Source organism: Condylostylus longicornis, unplaced genomic scaffold (assembly GCF_029603195.1).
Source record: "Condylostylus longicornis isolate FDR11 unplaced genomic scaffold, ASM2960319v2 ptg000003l, whole genome shotgun sequence".
NCBI lineage: Eukaryota > Metazoa > Arthropoda > Insecta > Diptera > Dolichopodidae > Condylostylus > Condylostylus longicornis.
Window position 1 is genome coordinate 4,058,061 of NW_026577972.1, and position 19,440 is coordinate 4,077,500.

Genomic DNA, 19,440 nt, shown 5'->3' on the forward strand with positions numbered 1-19,440 from the left:
TATTTTTCTTAACTCACGCAACTAACCCTTAAAATTTATTTTAAGGGTTATTTCAAAGATTGAAATAACTTTATTTCAAACATTGCATAAATCGTTCATCCTAACTATATGCAATCCTGGAAATAGTTTCGTGTATGAACGAAATTAATTTTAATAGTGTAGTAAAAGGGAAAAGTGCTACAATACAAATCATTGGTTTGACCCAACTTTATTTTTATGTTAAGTTTGCGCTCTGTCAACCTTCGTTCATACACATTATATTTAAATTGTTTCATATCTGCCAAAATTTATTTTTGCTGAGTTTTCGTCTCTTACCAAACAAAAAAACACTTCATTGTAATGTATTAGTTTTTCTGAAACAAAAAAAGAACAAAAATATAGAATGAGAATAGAAAGAAAATAGCAGCTGTTCCAGCTTGGCCCGCAAGATTTGTGTTTATATGTTTTTCAACAACCAAAAAAATAAATGAAAATAAAAGTCAAAACACAATAGCTTATTAAATTTGAAGTTTTTATTTATTCCTTTAATTTTTAATTTTCTTTGTTTAACATCACAATTTATTACTCTAAAACATGGATGTCAAAAGTGCGGCCCGTGGGCCGCATGCGGCCATTTTCTTATTTTGGTGCGGCCCTCTAAAACGAATTGTTAAAATATTATTATGGTTTAAACTTTAAACTGTTTTGATTTTGTTGGCCAAAAAAAATATTTGGTGGCTGTAGTATGAAAAATTATTTGACCAAAAGAAAAATTTACGCCGCCGCTCGTTTTTTGTCATTATTTGGATCAACATACATTTGCGAGCAAACATTCTCCATTATGAACCTAAACAAGTCAAAGCAAAGAAATCGACTTACAGATGATAATCTACTTGCAATTCTACGATTGGCTACTACAAATATGCAACCCAATATTTTAAGACTTGTTCAACAGAAGCAGTGTCACTCAGCTCCCAGTACTTCTAATACATATTTAAATACAGTAATTGGTTCGTCACATTTTTATGATCATTTAATACATAATTTGAGATTTTTTCAATATTTAAATGGTTTTGGTTTATTTTATTTTTTAAATTATTTATGTTATTTTGAATTACCGAGTTTATTTTTATTTGATTGTTAGCGTTTATTATTATGTTTTTATTATTTTGGTCGATTGCTTTTAAATGATTTTCAATTTCGGTTTTATCTTCTTGATCCATTGTCCCGAAGATAAACCCTAATAAAGAACCTCCAACATTAATTAGGGCTCTTCTGTGTCTTAATGGAATAAGAGTTTTAAATGAATGTTTTATTTTATTTATTTTATTTTGTAAAATTTCATAAGAATTTTTATTACTATAAATTTGATAGGAATCGGTTATTTGATTTTCTATTAATTCTATTATTTTTTCGATATCGTTTAAATTAATAAAGTGAATAATTTTGTCATAACTTTCTATTATCTCAACAGGATTTTGTTGTATTGTTGTGTAACCCGCCTCGGTATCTATCAACTTTTGGTATATATCAGGCCTCGGGAACTGCACTTTTTAGCGGGCCTGTTTTACATTTTTGAACATTTTGAAGAAAATATTCAACCGATTTATTTGAAATTTTATATATAAGCTCAACTCGACCGTCCGCAAAAATTCGTATGTTTTAGAAGAAATCAGGCATCAGCAACTGGGCGTTTACTACGGGCCAAATATACATTTTTGTGTATATAAAGAAAAATAATCAACCGATTTCATTGAAATTTAATATTTGAATTCCCCGTATTAAAACAATGAACATGTAAATTTTTTGGAAAGAACAGGCATCGGCAACTAGACGTTTACTACGGGCCAAACATACACTTTTGTGTATATAAAGAGAAATAATCAACCGATTTCATTGAAATTTAATATATGAATTCCTCATATTAAAGCAATGAACATATAACTTTTTTGGAAAGATCAGGGCTCGAGAACTGATTTGCGGGCCGATTTTACATTTTTCACCATATCCACAGAACAAATTGATGGAATTTCTTGAAATTTGATATTTGAGTTCTGGTTGTTACCGAAACTAACTGGCGAGCATTTCAGGAATTCGCGTAGCACAAAGCGAAACTCTACTAAGAGCCAAATTTACATTTTTCTAAGTATGTTAACTATAAGCTTACTAATTTCCTAAAAATTGGAAAGAAGTATTTAACAGACATTTTTATAATATTCTGTAACACTTTCATTTAACTAGACAATACACAATGCGGTCGGTTATGTGCTGACCACATCAGATTTTTTTTTTATATTTTGGTAACTCCTTATACCTTACTATAGCGCGGTTATTTATAAGTATCTCGTCAGTACCTGGTGGTTGAAATTCTTTTTTATTTTTGTTCAATTTGTCTATAATTTTTTCTTTCTTTTTCCTTATATTTTCAAAATCGGTTATTTTACCATTGATAAAATCTATAGGCCTCACAAAAGTTGTCGAGTGAATAGTCCTATTATAGATATCCACAGCCTTTAAAACTGTAGCCTCAGTGTCTAAGTCAGGTTCCGTTATGTTTAGAATTCGTATGTAATCGTACCATGGGCTCTTTCAATATCCGAGTTGCCAGTGTGACTCCTCGGCGAAGTAAAGTGAACTTCGATACCCTCAATTCTACAAAAGTCTTTTAAATTTAGACTATTACATTCATTATCGAATATGAATTTATTTGGTTTCCCAAATAATGAGTTCCGCAGTTGTAAAGCTTGAACAATTGTTACGCTATTTCTGTTGGAAAGTCTTGTTATAAAAAGGTGTTTCGTAAATTTGTCTATTGCTGTTAGGAATACCTCCTTTTTTAAATAAGAAGTGTCAGCGTGAATAATTTGGTTTGGTTCGGACGGACTTTCGGAAATTTGCAGTTTATATTGGTCAGGTTTTCTGTCGTAGTTAGCCAGGTTACAGGTATCACAATTATTACAGGTATCACAGTTGATGTATTTGTAAACAAGGTCTTTTAATTTGGGAATATAGTATTTTTCCTTTATTTCATTAAAGTTCTCTAAAATGCCACGATGGTTAGTACTTTCGTGAATATTTTTTATTTTATCAATCATATCTTCTTCACTATCTATTTCTTTAGCTAATTTTGTGCATTTGACTAATCTTATTTTCTTAGAATTACTAAACAGTTCTATCAATTTTTTTTGTAGTATGGCGTATTTATTATCCTCGAGCTCGGAATATATGGCCGTAGTGCCAGACCTAATGAATCTTCTTAGTAAGTCATTTAAATAGTTGTCGTTTGAGAGATCCTTTTCACATATATAAGTTTTCCTATATCTTTTAAATTTTACTTCAATTTCTTTAGTTTTGTTTTTCATTAAATGTATTTGAGTTAAATATTTGTTAACAATGTTGTCTACAATTGGAGTATGGTCATTTAGATTTTCGATGCCACCATAAATTGTAGCCATTTCACTTTCTCTATTCAAATTTTTATTATTTTCAATTTCTGTAACATTTATTTCACGTCTATCAGCATTTAATCGACTTGAAAAGTGTGCTACCTTGTTATCTTTACCTTTGACATATTCTCCGTCAAAATCGAACTCATTGAGTCTAACCTTCCAACGTTGAAGTTTGGAATTAGGCTCCTTCAAAGAGTTTAGCCAAACCAGAGGTTTGTGGTCTGTTCTTATAGAAAATTTTGTGCCATAAAGATATGGACGAAAATATTTTGTTGACCAGATTATCGCCAACAACTCTTTTTCAATTGTACTATATCTTATCTCATATTCATTAAGTGTTCTACTGGCATAGGAAATGGGATGACCATTTTTTGATAAAACGGCCTCAATAGCATATTGGCTTGCATCAGTAGTTAGTAAAAATTTTTGATTGAAATTTTGATATTTTAAGATTGGATCTCTACTAATTAATTCTTTAAGTTTATTGAAAGCTTCTATATATTTTGGATTATGAATATCTATCTTATTATTTTTCTTTAGGCAGTGGGTTAAAGGTTCTGTTATTTTGGCATAATCCTGAATAAATTTGCGGTAATAGCCAGTAATGCCTAGAAAACTCTTATAGTAGGTAATTTAAGGTTTTTTATTACTTCGATTTTTGAAGGGTTTGGTTTGATACGATTATTTGTTAATAAAAGATCTAAATATTCTGATTCTTTCGCAAAAAATGAACATTTATTTATTTGTATCTTTAAACCATACTCTCTTAATTTTTCAAAAATTTTATTAATTGCAATTCTGTGTTCTTGTAAAGACGCGCTAAAGATTAGTATGTCGTCAAGATATACTACGCAGCAGCTATTTATAAATTCTCTTAAAACATGGTTTATCATACGTTGAAACGTAGCAGGAGCATTCTTCAATCCGAATGGCATCCTGACGTAGTGTCCTTGCGGTGTTGAAAATGCAGTTTTTGGTCGGTCTTTCTCATCCACTAGGATTTGATGAAAGCCCTTTGCCAAATCAATTGTTGAAAAATATTGAGCTTTTCACAACTTGTCAAATAAAGACTCAATATTGGGAATCGGGACCTTGTCACTTACAGTTATCTTGTTGAGTTTTCTGTAATCGACAACAATTCTCCATTTTTGAATTTTAGATTGGTCCAGTTTTTGTGAACCACCCAAATCGGAGAGCTGTATGGTGAATTGCTCGGTCTTATTATTCCCTGACTCAACATTTCTGAAATTTGTTTTTCTATCTCCCTCTCATGAACCTTAGGGAAACGGTAGATTTTTGAATAAATTGGTTTACTATGAGTTGTTATTATTTCATGTTTTATACCATCAATTTTTGTAAGTTTTTGCCCCTCCTGATAGAATAAATCTTGATTTTTATAGATAATTTTCTTTAAAATTGATTTTTCTTCAGCGTTGAGGTGGCTTGTCTTTATGTAGTCAAAGATATTTTTTGAGTTAAAATCTAATGGATATAAGTGATGAATTTCATCAAATGGGCAGGAATCAACAAATTTAGTTATTTTTCCCATAATTTCTATAGAATTATTTTCAAAATGAATTTTTGCACCAACTGCTTTAAGTATATTTTGTCCAAGGATTGCATCGAATTTTTTGTTTTCTAAATTGAATAATTTCCAAACCATACCGGCCTGGTGGTAAAATTCAACAGGAACTTCAGTAATAATTTGTTCGTAATTTTTTGTTTTTCCTACTAGAGTTACTACTTGTATAGGTGGATTTATCAGGGTTCTTTTTATATTTGGAAATATATTACAGTTAATTATTAACATTGTTGCACCTGTATCTATTAAACAGTTAATCTTTTTATTGTTTATTGTTAATTGTACTATGGGTAAATTAGTTTCGTAGGTCCTAATAGAAAATTTTGTTCTTCAGTATGTTCGACCTCCATGGGTTCAGAAGCACGGTTATTGTTATTATTAAAATTCTGATTTCTTACAGTGGCAGAGTTATAGTTATTTCTAAAATTACCACTATTTCTATTAAAATGCGAAAAATTTCTGCTATTGTTATTATTATTATTAAAATTATTATTATTATACTGATGTCGTTGGTTGTTAAAGTTATTGTTATTAAAATTCCGCGGGTTGTTATTATGGTTAAAATTTTGCTTTCGCGAACTAAAATTATTATTGTAATTTAAATTATTATTAAAATTACGCGATCTGTTAGAACTATTATTATTATTATTATTTCGGTTATTATTTGAAAAATTATTTTGTCTTCTGTTATTATTGTTATTATTATAAAAATGTGAAGAACTTGAACCAAGAGTCTGTAACAGCTCGTGAAAAGCGTCATCCAAGGTGGTGACGTTTTTCGCACGCAAAAACATACTATCAGATCGTGGAATTTTATTATAAAATTTTTCTAGAATACTAGCCTCGTTGTTAGACGGGCTAAATTCTATTGGTTTACTATCGTCGAGATTATACTTAAAGTTTAACTTATTTAATATTATATTTAATAAGCATTTTTGAAATTTTGCAAACGCATAAAGGCAGCGGCTTGCTTCCCCTAGCGCGGTATACTATAGTTAAACTTTGGAAAAACAAAATGGCCGTTCAAATTTACCGTTATCTAAAGTCATTTTTTTTCCAAATTTTTGATTTCGTTTTTCTTCTAAACCCCAGCCTGTAGAAGCTTGAAATTTTAGGGGCTTGTAGACATTAACAAATAGTTCATTTCGTTGGAAGAAAATTTTTTTCAATTTCCACCCCCTCTCAAGTTATTGCCTCTTGAAATTTGTAAAATTTGAATTTTTGGCGCCTTATATTTCCGAAACCGCAAACGTTTTTAAATATTTTATAAACATAAAAAGCTAGCGGTAAATTCCATGACATTAAAAAATATAATTATTTATCTTAACTCACACAATTAACCATTAAAATCGAGCTTAAATATAAAAAATTATGTTAACTACTCTTTATATTAATTTTTGCTTTATTTCAAAGACTGCATGAATGCATCATCCTAAATATATGCAATCCTAGAAGTAGTTAAATATGAATGAAAATAATTTCAATAGTGTGATAGGTATACATAGACTGTATTTAAAAGCAGAATTTTCACTTGTTGAAGGGAAAAGTGCTACAATACAAACCATTGGTTTGACCCAACTTTATTGCCGTTAAATTCTTTAACAAGAAACAGTATATTATTGAGTAATTTAGTGGATTTATTTATTTTTTGTAAATCGAAAAAATATTTTTAAAGTTCCACTGTTTTTAATTTTAGTTTACTTTTATTTTATACTGACGGCAATCCTACCGACTGCGCCATTTTTGTGTTTATATGTTTTTCAACAACCAAATAAAAGACAATAAAAGTCAAAACACAATAGTTTATTAAATTTTAATTTTTTATTTATTCCTTTAATTTTTAATTTTCTTTGTTTAACATCACAATTTATTACTCTGAAAGGTAACAACTGATTTTATTTTTTTATATTATATTTAGCTTTATTTTATTCAAACATTATATTAATTATTGCTTTATTCACTCTGAAGGAACTAACAAGACTGACTTTTTAGTATTATAAAAAAACATTACATAGTTTAGGTTTTTAATTGGAATTTGATAACTAAGCATTTTTTACCTGGCGTGATTTTTACACGCGAAAAATTATAAAAGGTAAAAATGCTGATATGCAAAATTTTATTTTAAAAGTTTCGAAAGAATTTAAAGAAAAAAAAATATGAAATTGTTTATTTAAATTTTAGGCGGAAGTGACGGGCAGAATTACAGTTTTATTTGGTTGGATAACCGAATATATAACTCGCACACCCCTTTGTTGAGCCTTATTGCACCATGCAATCGACGCGTAGGTGACGATGGACATAGCAAAGGCCGTATATAGCGTCAGTGCTATCCTGGGAGTGATTTCCAGGTCCCACTGATAAAGCTCCTACACGTCTACAAGGCCGCCGTAGCCCTGCCGATGCCTCTATCTACATGGGTATTCTAGGAGAGGCGATCATCCAGGGTTACCCCCAGATACCTCGCCTCCCTAGAGTAACTGCTACGTTCACCAAATGTTGCTCGTTAATTTATCCCTGCTTCTACGTCTGATGAAGGCAACCAAAGTGCTCTTGCTGGGATTTATATTTAATCCAACACCTTCGCACCACCTTTCCATTACACGTAAATTTTGCTGTAGAAGATCAGAAATAGTGCTTTCGAATTTGCCACGTATGACGAAGGTCACATCGTCGATGTAACCGCAGACACGTGCCCCGGAGCCCGCGAGAGCAGCGATTATATCACTCAAAGAGCAGGATATATCGCATCATCACCTGGTGACTTGAAGGGCCTTAAAGAGAAAACATCCCATCTAATTCTGTCCATCGTAAAGACCAAACGGGATCGTTGCCAGTCATCCCTCCTGGGTCAGGATTCTCTCGGTTCAATGACCGCATTCGGGTGATTCCGAGGAATCTCCGAGTCAGGAAAGTGCATTGAGCCCATAAGCTCCAACCTTTGCTTTCCGTTCTGAGCCATGGAGCCAGCAGGCTATTTCATTAGGCCCAACCCGCTAGCATACTTTTTGGAAAGCACCCTGTGAAGACGCGCACTGCTGGTGAGCTCATAAATGCCCTTGCAGAACGCACTCCACGAACTTCTCTTCGCAATATCTTTATTGTATTTCGTGAGTGAGTCTTTATACTCCTCCTACGAACCCGACGCTTTGGCCTTATTGAATAGCTTTCAGGTCCTTAGTCTAAGCCTTGAAAACCCTTTGTTCCACCACGGGCACTTTCTATTGCTTCGCCTCGGCTTAGCGCGGCAGCTTCCATGGTAGGCACTGGTAATAGTCACCGTCTAGTTCGATATCGATCACCGTTCTGATTATTGCTATATTCTGACTTATTGCTATATGTAAATTCAACTCTCACTCACCTCTTTTATTTATATCTTTGGTCTTTTTAGCCTCTTGTAGGCACTCACCACTTTTATTTATATCACTGCTTTCCCAGACGGTGTGGTGCGCATTGGCATCACCTCCTCTTGTCAGTTGGAAAAGATGCAAAAGTCCACTAGGTCTTTCAGTTGTTCGTCTGGATGGGTCCTTTAGACAAAGGCTTTACATGAGCCTCACTTCTCATTGCCGTCTTTTTACGCATCTTGGTGAACGCCTGCCCCGCCACAGTCTCTTTTGCCGTGCTGGTCGATGGACCTTCCATTTCCTTTGCCGTCATTTTTCGAGTGACTTCAAACTTTTCAATGAGTTTTAATACTTTTGGTTGGCTCAAGTGCTCGTTGTTGTCGTGGTGGGCGTTGGCTTTTTTAATTGCCCTGCCCTGTAGTCAGCCCTATGAGAGGATAGATCTTCCAAGCCGGATAGATCTCTTTCCGTAGATCTTTCAAGCCGGAATCATCCACGGAGAAGATGATGGAGCAGTCCCGTGCCTTTCCTTATCCTTCCTCAGCACCCTCCAGGAACTCATCTTGAGGCTGGGATTTTGCTTCGCTGTCCTACTTAGAAATTCGTCTCTGTAGAGATTGTTGGTTGTCTCGGTCTTTGGCACGCAGGTGACGCAGACATGCTGTTTAGGCATGTCGTCGCCATCCAGTACCACGATGTTGCAGGCGTCCCAAGGCTTTATCATCCTACAGACACTAGTTATCCACTTCCTGGTGTTTTAATTGTTGCATGTGACGGATATCCATCCATCCTTTTGAAACGCTGCAGTGAATTGCGCTTGAGAATCCACAGCTTTATCCATTTCACCCATGGTGGCTACTTCGAAAAGCTTTTCCTCTGGGTGCAGTCTATGATTGATGGCCACCTTGACCTGCATCCCGATAAGAAGTCATTTTCGGGTTTTATTGAGGATGATGTTCCCAGGGACCTTTCCCTCAACATTGCCCTTCATCGACCTCTTTTTTGAGGGTCGTGCATCCGGGGTGTTGCTTTCTGACCTCTCCTTCTTCTGAGGATGGTCGACCACAACATCCGATCCGCAGGCCCTCAACTTCTCGAAGTTTTCCTTCTCATATCTGCGAGCTTTCTCTGAGGACATGCCATCCCTGATGTATGCTGCGAGATGCCGCTTAGATGCACCAGAGAAATATTGTTTTTTCCCCTGATATCCAATCTCTTTAGGACCGTCTCAGGTTGTTGGATAATAGGTCCAAGAGGATGCTGATTATCCATCACCATCGGAGGCGCCCCTTTTCCGTTTACTGGCGTGAGAAGGAACTCCCGCTCTGCGTCAGTCGAGAGAAGCTCTGGTTCCACGGACCCTTGAACACTAACTGTGTTAGTATTAATGTTGTCCTTAGTATTGTCATTATTGTTGTAGTTGTCATTGTTGTTATTGTTGTTGTTTTTTGTAGTTATCACAGTTGTTGTTATTGTTGTTGTTCTGTTATTGTTTTCACTTTCCATTTTGTTCCCACGCGTAGCGCGGGAAAGTCATGGCAGAGCACGACATACCATGGGAAGCCTTGTTTTAACTGGAGGGCGCCTGGTCACGCAGTCATCGGCATATGCTGTTGCACATTGACTCGGGACGCCTGTCGTCAACTGACGTATAGATATATAGATACACACAAAGCAAGGGAATTGGCGCTAGACATGACCACGACACGAATACCAGTAAATGCAGTTATTTTAATAAAATCGTAAAAGTTATAACGAAAAATAAAAAAGCTTATGCCTACACAAAAACTTTAGTTCTTAAGCCACAAATTTTAAACAGAAACTTTAATTTTTCCCAAATTTTTAATGACAAGTCGAAACTTTATAAATAGCTACTCCACAAGAGTCAAAAAGTACGGGTACTTCTAGAAGAGTTAGAGACATGGGATAAAAGACATCAGATAGAGTTTTGTCCATAGGGTCCCAAAAAAACGTTAATTTCATCCACCCTCCCCTTCGCTCCCTCCTAAGAGGTTTTGTGACCATTTGGTAGTACAAAATGGTACTACATCCTGTAGGGGTAATATTTATTTGCATTTGGTGATACAAATTGTGTATGAATTAATTGTTGGAAGTGTGAGTTATAACAAACAGTGAACACTTTCTTAAGTGAAGAGTTAATAAAATCTACATTATTTTATAATAAGCATTTACGTACGCATTTAGTTATGTATTCTTTTCGCAATTTGCTGCAAAATGTATTAGTATGCAAAACATAAGTGTACATTAAATTTATTGACAATATATTTTTAGGACAAAAATTTATAAGAAAATGTTATTCTATTGCATAAAGTTTTACAAATAGAGTATTTTCAAAAAATATTTAGAACGGCAACTCACTGATATTCATTCGTAAGGATAAAACTTTTTTAATTTAATTTAAATAAGAACAAAAAAATTTAAAATTATCAAAATTTGACAAATCGCATTTTTCAGGGTTCGAACCTGAGACTTTTTACACAGAAATAGTATGCTATACGCATTACCCTACATAATATTAATATTGACTAATTATACAGTCACGCGCTTTATTCGCATGTATTATAAAATCCAAATACACATTTGCATGGATTTTAGTAGCGAAATAATTCATGCGTATACAGTAATTGATCCCTTTAAGTGCTTATTATCAAAGGTAATTTACGACACAACTCAAAGCCAGGTTTTGCAATAAATTACTCAAAAGACATTAGATTTCAAAGGAACTAATTATTTGTTTAATTATGTAATTTTTAGTAAGTATTTTTGAGAATGTTTCTTATTTTAAGTATTATGTTATTACTATTATTTTAAGTATTATGTTACATAAGAAAAAAAATCTATATATATATATGTATATTACGCCTCTGTTTTTCAACAAAAAAAGTAAACTTAAAATATCTCACAGAGAATGGAACATAATTTCAAACATAATACTTGCAAGGCTTTCAATGGAAGCACACACGACTAGTTCTTTATACACTATTTCATTTTTCCAGATTTTAATTCTATACTAAAGACTTCCAGACCTTAATTCTATATTTAATACTGTTTTCATCATGATAAGGTTACAAGAAAGTGATTTATGATGCACAGTGTGCAACGCTTATTTCACTTTATTCACGGTATTAAAAGGGGTCTCCTGCACCTGACCATCGGTGCAGAAGTTATGGTAACGCCTTTGATCGAAGGTCACTATAAAAATTAGATTCAATATTTTATAAGTTAATATACAATACTAATAAATATTATACAAGTAATTTTTAAATATTCATAATATTCGAGATTAAAAACTTAGAAAAATAAACAGTAAATATTAAAAAAGAGCGCCAAATACGGAAGGACCGGGCATGGTTTCGTTCGTAGCATTCGTATTTGCAGATGGAAGTAAATATTCATTTAGTATATGTTTATATTTTTGCGTCATAAAAAGATACTGTATCTTCTCTTTGATTTAAAATGCATTCCTACACCATTACACATGTTGCAAATCTGGCAGTTGGATTTATGCAATATGAATGGTATCTATTTCTCATTGCTTTTTCTCTTTAAGCGCTTATAGAAATAAAGAATTTTATTACATTACTGAACAAAACAGAGTTTCGTTGGTTTTGTATCCAATGCATATGCACGTCAATATCCTTTTCTTTTGCTTTGTAAATTTTTTGCGTTTACCAAAAAAGTATTAGGTATTAAGTATTAATAAGAATTGATATTAGGTATTAAAACCAAAAAAAAATTCGAGTTATTGAATTTCGAGTATATTTAATAAAAATCATATTCGAATTTTAACTATGATTTTGATTAAACATATTTTCGAATATTAACTTAATGGAAATTTTTTCATACAACTGCAGAACAGATGGATGAAGTAATCAAAGGAATGAGTTAAAAAAAATTAAAAAATTTTCTTCCCAAACTGGACTCGAACCACGGACCCGCTTTCTAGGCGGACGCTTTACCAACTTAGCTGTAGAGGTATGAAGAAATTGTCGACGAAATGCTCTTTGCTTTGCTTTATACTGCAATTCACATGATTACTAAGTATATTTTCCATTGAGATGCTACATGCAATCTACTATTTGAAGCACACAATCACAAGAATCTATATATATATAGGTACTGCGCCTATTACACTAATATAATGAATTACTAATACAACGTGTAGTTGTTTATTTAATAAGTAATGTGCCTATTACACTAATAATATTAACTTAATGGAAATTCCTTCATACAACTGCAGAACAGATAAATGACGTAATCAAAGGAAAGAGTTAAAATCAGAAAAATTTTTCTCTTCTGATCTGACATAACCGACCGCAATGATTATTGTCTAAATTAGTAAAAGTATTCCAGAAGATTATGAAAATGCGCTTTAAACACTTCTTTGAAATTTTAAGGAAACTAATAAGCTTTTAGTTGATATACCTAAAAAAATATGAATTTAACTCTTAGTAGAGTTTCATTTTGTGCTGTCCGAATTATACGAAAAATTCGTCAGTAACTTCCGGTAACAACCAGAACTGAAGTATTAAATTTCAAGAACTTTATCAATTCGTTTCGCTGATATAGTAGAAAATGTAAAATCGGCTAACAGTTTGGTTTCCGAGTCCTGATCTTTCCAAAAAATTTATGAATTCATTGTTTTAACATCCCGAACTTAAATATTATATTCCAATGAAATCGGTTGATTATTTTTCTTTAAATTTACGAGAAATTGCATATTTGGCCAGTAGTAAATGTCCAGTTTCCGGCACCTGATTTGCTCCAAAAGCTTATATTTTATATAAAATTTCAAGTAAATTTTTTGAATATTTTCTTCAAAATGCCATAGTCGAAATAAACTTATATATAGAATTTTATCAAAATTGGTTCAGTCGAACTTGAGTTACACGCGTGCACACACAGACAGACAGGAAGACCGACAGGTTGCTAAAAATAAATTATTTACACTTTCCACAGACAGGCAGACAGATCGACAGGTTGCTAAAAATAATTCATTTACACTTCCCTACCATGGCGTGTTCGCACCAAAAACTCGATATGCAAAATTTGTTGCCATCTTTGATCTGCAGGCCGATTTAACACTTTTTACCATATCTACGGAAGTAATTGATGGAATTGCTTGGAATTTGAAATTTGTGGTTGTTACCGAAACTACCTGGTGAGCATTTTAGGGAATTTGGGTGGCACAAAACGAAACTCTACTAAGAGCCAAATTGACTTTCTTTTAGGTATGTTAATTAAAAGCTTATTATTGTCCTAAAAATTGGAAAGAAGTATTTAAACAAGCATCTTTATAATATATATAACACTTTCACTTAACTAGACAATACACATTGCTGGCGGTTATGTGCTGACCAAATCAGGTTTTTTTTTATGAGAACCCTAGTACTAACTTTTTTTTTTACCGAGAGGAAGGTGAGATCCATTTTGTATGTCGGTATTACGGACATACCAGGGGGCTTTTACAATGTCTCGTAATACCCTATTTTGAAATCTTTGAATAGATTGAATTCAATTACACCTGCGCAACGCGGCCTCATAATTGAATACCGTAAGCCCTGACAGGCATAAATATTTGATTATATCTATGATATATTTGATTATATATTTGATATTATCAAAACTTTGTCGTATATTGATAACGAAGAACAACGTTCCAAAAGCGAGTCTAACTTCCTGTATTCCTCCTCGAGTTGAGATCTCATTTCTTTATGTGCTCCTTCCATATGAGCTTTGTGTCCAACGTCATTCCAAAATACTTCGCCGTATTTGCCGTGAAGTTTCCTATTAGTGAAATTCACGTATACTGTTTTCACCTCTTTATGTGTCATCCGCAAATGTAGCTGTTGTCACTCCTTTCGATTCAAGAATATCACCCGTGTATAACAAGTATAACATCGGGCCCAATATACTCCCTTGTGGTCCTCCGACCTGATATCCCTAAGAGAGAAGTGCACCTCTTTCTATTTAACGCGAAATACCCTATTAGTTAGGTAAGATTCGAGCAGGCTACCATACTGCCTTGGTAGTAATTGTCTAAGTTTTTTATTAATCCACAATACCAAACCTAATCGAAGGACTGGGCTACGTCTAAAAATATGATAGAACATATTGATTTTTCTTCCATTGAATTTTCTATACGGTTAGTAACTCGAAGAATCTGATCCAAGGTTGAGTGATTTTTTCTAAAACCAAATTGATGATTCGGGATTAACTTTTTACTTTCAATTATTGGCTGAAGCCTTCTTAATAAAAGTTTCTCTAGCAGTTTTGAAATTATCGGTGACAATGAGATTGGTCTACAAGAAGTCGCCTCGTCTATAGGTTTGCCAGGTTTGTGCAGCATAATTATCTCTGTAACTTTCCAAATATTAGGCACGTAATTAAACGTTATACACACATTTATTAACCGCGTAAGCATCGTTATACCTCTTTTGGGTAACTTTTTCAAAATATTGGCCGTTATTAGGTCAAAGCCCGGAGCTGTTTTAGATTTAAGAGTCCTGATTTCCTCTATAACATCTCTTTCCTTGACAATTGGAATAGTCGCGCTATCCCCAACAAAAGCAGATTCCTCATTTTCATGCACCCTCTGATTGTCATGCCGGCGGAATACATCGGTCTAATGATCCGCCAACGCATTTGCCTTGTCTTTGTCAGTTTTTGCCCACGTTCCATCTTTGTTTTTAATAGGAGCGAGATGTTTGATAGGTTGCTTCATTTTCTTTGTTGCCCTCCACAGTGAGTAATTGGTTTTCTCACACGCCGTCAAATTTTAAACATAATCAGCAACCGAATCTTCTTTGTTTTTTTTAATACAGCGTCTTAGTTGCTGGGATTCACGATTATATCTTGCTTTATCAGTAGGATCACGCATTTGCTGCCACCTCTTTCTCGCCTCCCCTGCCTTGTCTTACTTTTGCTAGTCTATGTGGAGGGTAGTTAATGCCATCACTTCTAATAGCATTAATTTTCGAACTACTCCAAGCCGCATTTCGAATATTTTTAGTAAAATTTTCGATCCTCTCATCTATTTGTTAGGTCATTCTTATTCTTTTCCTTAGATCTATTTCTGTTTCAAACTCTAAAAGACCAATCTGTAGTTCTATTTGTCAGCGCAGGTCTCGCTTTTTTCATTACAATAGTTTCCTTCAGTTTAAGAATAACCACCGAATGACAGGAGTTAAGATCATAGTTATCATGTACCTCAATGGAGTTTTTCGCAATGCGGTTTGTTATGAAGATATCTATCAAATCTGGACACTTATTAACATCCGTTGGCCAATACGTTGGCTTCGGAGAACGTCCTTATATGTCACATCTTTTGATACTATTCTCGAAGTAAATTGCTTCGGTGACCGGTCAGAATTCTTCTTCAAATTGTCGCTGTTGTTTTTTCTATGCTGTTGCAGCTCATAGTTTGCTGGGTGGGTCTCCAAACAATTAGAGCACTTTGCTACAGTACTCCTTGGCTTACTACAACCTGCGGTTAAGTGCTTGCCTGCACATTTAACATAATTTGGTTCTCTCTCGCAAAATTTTTTTGTGTGTCCAAACTTTTAATACCTTTTCAACTGCGGTCAGTCCTATTCTTTCGAATCCTAACTTTCATGCTGTATATGTGATCCATTTCATAAATTTTTTTTTATTTCCCCGTCATTTGAGAGCCTTAACATAAACAGCGGTAGAGGCACCATAATGTTTTTCTCATTTTCTTTTGTTGTTTTAATTTTATTGGTTACATTTAAGTCCTAGAGCTTAAGTCTACTTTTATATCTTATGGTTTACAGCTGGGGTGAAAATTTCTTACCATGACTTTTATTTGGTCTGGCCTGTTTGTTTCCATAGGTATGCAATCCTAGTCTAGATTCATTCATGGTCCTGGTAAGATTCCTGTAATCCATTTCGGAATTTATAATAAGCCGAAATTGATTGTTATTCATCATTTTAATCTAATAACTGATGTCTTCATTTTTTAATGTTGACTCTATTTGATTATTGTCAACCACATTACTTATGACTACTGGAGGCGGCCTATTGTTTTTCGTGACTCCGCCTCGATTTTTAGAATCAGGAACATACGCTTTATCAGCGTTGATTCTCACCTAGACCACTTCCGGAAATAATTCCGCTTTTCTTTTTTTACTGGATCTCTTTTGCTTTAGAAGCCTATCTGTTGAGTAGGGGTCTAATATTGACCTCACCTGGTCCGCTTGTGTGTAACATCTTTTTCTCTATGACTACTAGCATTAGACTTATTGTTTGTAATTTGCCCATGTTTCTCTTTCTTTAGCTTCTCATTCTCAATCCCCAGTTGAAAAAACTTTTCACAAACAATCCTCAGTCGTTTTTCAAAACCACACAAGGCTGTTCTAGTTGGCTAATCTTTTTATGTAAGTCAGTATTGTGACAATCGTTTTTTTTGGCTTGAGCTTTACATGTGTTTATTTTCTTCTTGGTGTGTGGAGCTTGAGTATTCGGTAGTCCACCTTCCATAGCTTTATTGTTTTTTAAAATCCGTGCATCATCAGATGTACGTGGCGAATGCCGGGTTTTCTTGTTCCTCCTGAACTGATCAATCGAATGCAATAAATTGTTCTCCCCAGAATCCGTAGAGCCGACCTGCGAAGAGAGAAGATTCTCCAATGTAGTTAGATTGCCAGCTGGGGTACTAAATCCTTTTGTTTTCTCAATTGCGCAAATGATTTATGTTTGCATTTTATACCTTCTGCCATGACTCAAAAATTGCAGTCCCTTAGGGATTAGATGCCGACCAGGGAGCCGCCAATTCTAGGTCAGAAACTTCTGGGTTTACCACCTGCGCCCTTCATATTCAACGATAGCCGGTTTGACCGCCGGGTACTCGCTTTCAGCTGCTCTCGTCAGCCTTACTAAATAAGTTCCCCAAGAGACACCCGGCAGATTACTATGTTACCTACCTTCTAGGAGGCGAGAGTTAGATTTGTTGGCAGAGCTGATGTTTTCAGAGTGCATTTCCTAGCATTTCCAGTTTCGCATGTTAGGAAAATGTTAAATCGACTAGAACCCATGCCAACCTTTGTTTCCCTAATAATCGCTGAATCTTTATTTCTTTTCGTAATTAATTTTAATTTTCCAAAAAAAAAATATACTTGTATGTTTGTCAAGATTTAATTTTTAATTTTAATGGTTATTTTATACGTTTCTAACAAAAATGAATGTGTATTTTCATTAAAATATTTAACGTACAATTAATCAAATCTTATTTGTAATAGTTATTTTTTAAAACTATTTGCTTAAATCTATATATTGTAATAATTAATTTCTACTTTTTTTCGTAAGTTTTATTTATTGATATGATACGGTACATGTTACTAATTTTTCGTAATAAATTTGAACCTGTGTGTAGTTTCACTACTATTTTCTCTAATTTTCTTTTAATTTCCTTTTTCATAATTAATTTCATCTTTAATAATTTCTTTTACTGGATCGCTACCTTGCTATTTGATTAACAACAAATAACTCTTGCTACACGCTCTTTACTTGAGACTGTTATAGAGTCTGGATAGCTGAAACTGTCCTAATGTGCTGAATATTATTCTGACTAACAAAATCTTCGAAATCCTTTGATGTGAAACAACTACCTCTATCCAAATTTATGCATTGTGGTCTTGAATAATTAAAAAATAACTTTTTAAACATAATAAAACTTCTCTAACACAAGTCGTTTCAACTGCGAATAATTTTGTATATTTAGTAAAAGCATTTATTTTGTTTATCCTACTTTCTCCTGGGAGAAGCATAGGGCTGGTGCATGAGATTGTAGACAACCACGAGCCAGTTTCTTACAGCATCGAGTTGACTACGTAGTTCACGAGCCCACCGAAGTTTTTTATCAATATTAAACTAGTTGTGTGTATGCACTGCAAGCTCTGCAAGTATTATTTTCCGAGTTTCAAAATTATCTTCCATTCTGTTTGTTAGATATTTTAAGTTTACTATCATTTCTTCAAAAACACACCCGTAATATACATAAAGATATATGGTTTTCCTAATAAATCCGTGTAAATATGTATTTATATTCTAAAATGCATGCGAATAAAGTGCGTATAGCACACGCTTTCTATGCAAAAGACCTCAGGTTCGAAATCTGAATAATGCGAAATGTCAAATGAACTTTTTTTTTATTGATAATTTTATTCTTGTTTTTGTTCTTATTTAAAGAAAAATTAATAAAGTTCTCTCATTTCACATCAATATCGGCGAATTTCCCCTAAATGTTTTTTTGAAAATACCATATTTGTAAAGCTTAATGCAATAAAATAACATTTTATTATTAAATTTTGTCCTAAAAATATATTGTGAAGAAATTTAATGTTCACTTATGTTTTATTTACTCATATATTTTGCTGCAGATAGTTTATTTATTTATTTATTTATGTTTAGCTCAAACATTTTACAAAATTTAAAATTAAAGAATGCATATACAGATATATATTTTTTAGACAGAACAAAATTTTGACTTAAAAATTAAATTTAAAAATTATACAAAATAAAACTTATTAGTAATAATATTCCATTAAATATGAATATAAACAATGAAAAACTAAAACAAGAATTTGTTAAAATAATGCAAAGGGTTATACTTAACTATAAGTAAATAGAAGCTTTTTCATCGTGTCTTTCTTTAGTGAAAAGTCAAGTCTGTGTTTGTGTTTGTTGCATAAACGCAGCATTCTGTTGACAGGTTAATTTTTCCCATAGGTGGTCCTCTGAAAAGGAACCATGAAAAGATCCGGCGAACGAGACCTAAGGTTGGAATCAATCACCATTTTTTTTAAAATGTCGGGGGAGATCAAGTCAGTTTTCAGAAGCTGAAAAATGAATAACAAATCCGCGACGTCACGTCTTTTACCCAGTGTGGGTAGGTCAATTAATTTGAGTCTGTGCTCGTAAGGTGGAAGAATGATGGGGTCTTCCCACGGAAGAAGACACAGTGCAAACTTCAAAAAATTTTTTGAATAGACTCAATCCTATTGATATGTATATTCAAGATGAGGACGGACCAGGCATGTGTAGAGTG